Below are 5,860 nucleotides of genomic sequence, written 5' to 3'. Positions count from 1 at the left end.
ATAACGTTTTCTGAAGGCTTTATCTTGGAGGCTGTGGCTTAGCTGCCTGGCACAGCTTAGAGCAGGAAGAGGGATTCACTGGTCCTTTGCTGTCAAAGCAATTGCAGGCCTTTTGCTTCCTAATCCAAATCTGTAAGGACCACATTGCTCGCAAGAGGTCACCCCCCACTGTCAAGAGTCATGTCAGCTCACACTAACTACAGGCTAGGGCAGAGAGCACTCCTTCCCTAGTAGATGCAAGAAGATCACACTGACCTGCTGTCACCTCAAGCCCTGCACACAAGCAAGAAGCCTTTGGAACAGCCCCCTCAGAATCACATCCCCAAGTTCACATGCAGGTGCATGCCCTGAACCCACCCTCGTGTTCAGCTTCTCTTGTGAGGTAAGCACAGCCCCCTTTCCTGTTATATCTCTCACCCTTTACTCCTCTGACACCATGGGAATCCCTGGGACACTGCCTAGGGTAGTGGGCAGCTGTGTCCTCTTTTCTCCCCAGTGCTAATCACACCAAGGATGGGGAGTCCCTCCATGGCTCACTGTCCCAGCTCTCAACCCACCCAGATCTCCCCTTTTTTTCTCATGGTGCCCACAGATGGCAGATCTCATGCCACAGGGACACAAATACGTCAATTAGTCCAGTGCTCTGACAGAAAAGATTGGGAAACTCAGAAGGTTTAGCACCATCCCTGTGGACAAGAATCCAGTTATCCTTTAGCTAACATTATCCTACCATTTTCTGCCCAGCAGAATTTAACGTACCTAATTCTAAACTCTGGAAAGGTAGATTGGCACTTGTTGGCAGAGACATGTCAGAAGTATCATGAAGGTGCCTCTTTTACAATTCACTGTAATTCCCCAGTTTCTGCAGCCAACTCCTGCAATTGAATGCATGGGAACATCAGCAGAATTTTGTATCACTTATGACTACAGAGAACAAAAGACTTAAAATTAGACCTGAGTGACATCTGAGAAATCAGACACATAGAACTAATAAAATGCATGGCAGAAAAGAACACCAGCATGTTTTTGGGGCGTTTTCATGAACACTATTTCAGCTAGTCTTCTAATTTAAGGAATTAGGAGATTTGACTCAAGATTTTGTAATGTTTGGGTTTGACAGAAGATATCCCATGCATGTTTGTACCTTACTGCCTCTGAAACAATATTCAAGTGATGTGCCGGTGCTCTTGTGGATGAATCACCTGCACTGCTGGACAAGAGATGTACAGCAAAGTCATGGTATATACTATGTTTTATAGAGTAGGAAGTTGTTTCACTGAGGGACAGACCTGAACAAGCAAGTTCATCTCCTTCTGTCTTTGTAATTTTCTGGGAACCTGTTGTGTCTGACAAATTTTATGGATAAAAGCAAAGAAACTCTTACAATATCCAGCAGGTTCATGCTTTCACCGCACAGCAGGGCTGTAAATACGTGGAATTTATTTCTGCAAGATTCACCTCTATCTCTCTGTTTTAGTCAGAATTATCCTTTTGCAGAGCTCAGATGCAAATTTCCACAGTGAGTGGAAGAGTTCACAAAATGAACAGGTTATGATCCAAGTTACTCTCTGGGAACTTCAGTTACTAAAATCCCTACTGTTCCTCTGTTTCCAAACGGGGATACAGAGATGGGGAAACATCTGAAAGAAGAACACATGAAAAAAAAATCATGTACGTGTATTATAACAGCAAGACCGTCTATAAAATGAAAACTCCTCCCTTGCTTTTCCTAAAACAAAGCAACAAGTATGTATTTGAAATCATGAGCACATGAAGAAGGATTTGTGTTTATTATCATAGTAAGCAGGATGCCGTGCATACTACTGAAAGGTTCACAACTACTCAGCTCTAAAGGGGTTTATGTTAGAAACACTGCAAAAAATAAACATGGAGTTCTACAAATGCAGGGTGATTTGTTGTGTCTCAGTCTTATTATCCAAGTTAATGATGCTACCATGTCACAGCTGCACTCCATGCCAGCTGGCTCTCCAGTGGTGCTGCTTGGCACCTGTGGAGCTGAGTTAGGCTCCATGGGTCTGCCCCATGGTGGAGGACAGATGCTTCTCCTCACCTGGGAAGCTTAGTCTGGAAGAAAGAACCAGACCTGGGCCAGACATTCAGGCTGGAGTTGTGGGTGCCTTAGTTGCAGCTCTGATGGCGAGGGAGGCAGAAGGCGATGGGTGAAGAAGGTTAAGTGTGAGAAGCATCCGTAAAGGCAGCTTCTACCTCTCATCCTTTCCCATCAGGGGGATGCATTCTCCCCCCTGTGTCTCTTGACAGCCCTACCTTTCTTGGCTTTTCAGGGCTGTAGAATGGACAAAGCAAGTGATGAGCTTGTCGCCCACTTTCCCAACTCTGTCCTGGCTCCCATGCCCAGCGGCAGAGCAGGAGAGCAAAAAGGAGCTTGAAGTCACAGTTCAGGATCTGGGTGCAGCAGACAACTGTTCAGGACTTGATTCAGAAGATGTGCCTTGCCATTACTATCAGCGCATATCCGTATTGCACCAGTCCACAGATTCAGCAAAATCACAGCAGCATACAGCTCTGTCACACTGCAGGAAATCAGACTACGGATATCTAGGTGAAGGCTTTGGAGCATCACATACACATATCTCCTCCTATAAGGGTTGCAGCTAAGAAAAGCTGTTCTGAATGAAATTCAGAGAGGCTCAATCCTCTAATTCCCTGAAGAGAACACAAAAGCAGAAAGCAAAACCAGGATTGCATTGGTATATTGGCTGATGGGTACAGAATCTTCTGACATGTCGTTTGCTCAGCTCTGATTGGAAAATATCTTTAATTAAAACACCACATCGGAATCCTGAACCAATTTCATCCCAGCTTTGCTAAGTGCTTTGTACAAAACATTAACTCTAAAATCTCATTACACATTAGCAATCCCTGTGACAAACATAAATGATAATTTAGCTCTAATGCATTCTGGAGCAAGCCATTTTTAAGAGAGGCGAATGATATCAGCTTGCTAGGAGAAGGGGAAGAGTTGAATTTATCTGTCTCTTTATTTTTTAAACAAATGGCTCTAGCTGGTTTAGCAATGGGCTGTACAAATCATTGCAGTGTGTAGCACTGACTGTATACAGCAGCTGTTTAGCCAGAACCTGGCATTCCTGCCTAGGCTGGGTTTTGTAATCCCATCAGCAGTGCTAAGTTCATAGGCCTTCATAAGCATTCAGGGAAGAAAAGGTAATGGGGAAGGTTGGATGGGAAAGGTGGGTTGTTGATTTGAGAGGACAGTGGTGGGAAGGAGCAGTACCTGGAGATCCCTGGTAATCTGAGTTTACTCCAAACCACAGGTAGAGGGAACAAGGAATGAGGCTGACTTCCTGCAGTCATTTCAGCTGGTTTCATAGGCAGCAAGGCTGGCAAAAGGACGAGACGTACAGTGATTTTGTCATCCCCAGAACTGGTGGAAATTCTGCAATGCTCACTGCACAGCCCAACCAGGATCTCAGAGGACAGCAGATAATATTTATATTAAGCACAAGAAGTATCTTAACGGCATGTCTAAGCTGGCAGAACTAATTTATTTGCTTTGTTTATTGTCAGAATTATGTTAAATATCCCTTTCTCAATTAACAGTGACACCCTCAATTTCTCTCCACACTTGGAAGTGGCCTTTCTGAACTCCACAGGCTGTCTGAATCCTAGCTGCACCTGGATCAACTTTTCTGTGTGTGCAAGTAGGCATATGGACATTTAACTTTGTTAAATGGGAAAATGGTGGCTACATATTGTGGGATTAGGAAGTACAAATATGAAGAATATTATAGATGGATTTTAAAAAGAGGCAAAATCCAGACAGACTATTTTCCCCCACATTTTCTCCACTATCACTTGATTGAAGCAGCTTTTGTCTTGAAACCTAGGGCTGGAACCAGGCTTTGTGCAGGCTGATGTGAAGTTTTCAGTGGAAGGAAGATTTTTTTCCCCACTGTGCTGTTTTCTGGTTGCACTAGGAGTCAGCCAGAATATTTCAGATGAAATTTTGATTGGTGGAGGTGAGAGGAGAGACCTTGCCTGCATTCACTGGACCTGAATGTTGAAGCAAAAGCTGAAATATATTTCTGTAGCTTTATGCACATGACAATGCTTCTGAGGGAGAGAGGTCCAAGACAGGGTGTTGCACCTGAAGATATAAAGGTGTAAAATGAAACAAAACAAAACAAAACAAAACAAGACTTTGCAAATGCCCAACTCTTTCCCATAGAAATACTTGAAACTATGTATGTTTGTTTGAGGAAAGAACAAAACCCTTTAAAGCTTGGTGGAAATGGGTGTAATTTTCAGTGAACTCTTAGTGGCAGCTGTGCTTAAGCTCTAACTCATAGAGGCAATGAGGTATTTACCAACAGCTTCAGTGGGTATCAAGGCATGTTCGTTTCAACTGGTTTTGTTACAGAAAAGGAAATGAGATTAAAAAAAGGGCTTCATTTTTCCTTCCAAGCAGAGAGATCCACTATGTAATGCATAGTTTTACTTCCACACCCATTGGAATTCATCTAGAAACTATCAGCAGACCAAGCAATAAGCTTGGGATTCAGGAAATAATGACAAATCCCATGAGAGACTTCTGAAAAGGCAACAAACCTTTCAGTAGGGAAGCCAGTGGCATTCAGGTGGCATGTGAATGTCTGGTTACCTCAAGCCCAACAGTTCCTCAGCTTTAACTGCTTGAGAGTAGCATCTTGGGATGGCATATCTCTCTCTATCTTAGTCTGCAGTGAAAACCAATGTCCCAGAATCATTCAGTGTCTTTAAAAGAGTTGTCTTTCAAGGCTTCTGCTTTTCTGCCCAGACCACTTGGCGGACTCATTGGTTCTCAAAAAAGGCTTCTCTGAGACATGTTTTCTGGTTATCTGCTCTTACCTCTTCAACTGTCGTGCCTTGCAAAATTCAAAGGGGAAAGTGGGTGACATTTTACCTTCTCTAGTTTTATTTTCTCTTAGCTTTGTTCAGCCCGGATTCCTCTTTTCTAAAAGAAAAAAGCAACAACACAAAGGACAAGCTTCAATAAGGTATTGGACTTTGTCAGTTTATTATGTTGTTTTTTCCTCCTTGCTTTACTGTTTATTGCTGCAAGTGCCTCCTCTATCTTACATTCAGATCAGATCACTTGGAGCCTTTCTGGTGGGCCCACAGATCTTCATTTCTTCACTTACACTAAAGCTTTTCTGAATTACTGTCTTTACTCTGGAGGATTTTACTTCCAAGCCATACTGTCATACTGATAGATTTCAGTGTGATTTCTGTTCCTCCCCCCTCACCACACTTGCTCAGATACTGAGTGCTTATACTGTATTCTTCAAAAAAATCTTATTTAGTAAAACTTTCAGTAACAAGTAGCTTGTTGTGAAAGTAGCTCTGCTGCCATGCCAGCAGCAACATTAGGCAGCTGTAGTGTTTCTATCCTCTCAGTTAGACCAGTGCATTGCATTTTGAACTCTGTTCAGTCAAAAAATGCTGCACATTGCCCATACACTCCAGAGTGGGAGTATTTTGGGCTGATACAGGGATCTCTTGGAAAGATTCCAGCGGAGGGCCACGAAGATGGTGAAGGGCCTGGAGCATCTCCCCTATGAGGAAAGGCTGAGTGAACTGGGTCTGTTCAGCCTTGAGAAAAGGAGACTGAGAGGGGACCTGATCCAGGTCTATAAATATCTAAGGTGTCGGGGGCAGAATGGCAAGGCCAGACTGTTTTCAGTGGTGAGTGGAGACAGGACAAGGGGAAACGGCTGGAAACTGCAGCATAGGAAGTTCCACACAAATGTGCACAAGAACTTCTTTACAGTGAGGGTGACGGAGCACTGGAACAGGCTGCCCTGGGAGGTGGTGGAGTCTC

The sequence above is a fragment of the Lagopus leucura genome, unplaced genomic scaffold, assembly GCF_019238085.1.
Source record: "Lagopus leucura isolate 7727_CA_CO unplaced genomic scaffold, USGS_WTPT01 Super-Scaffold_73, whole genome shotgun sequence".
Taxonomy (NCBI): domain Eukaryota; kingdom Metazoa; phylum Chordata; class Aves; order Galliformes; family Phasianidae; genus Lagopus; species Lagopus leucura.
Note: the sequence above shows the minus strand (reverse complement) of the source record.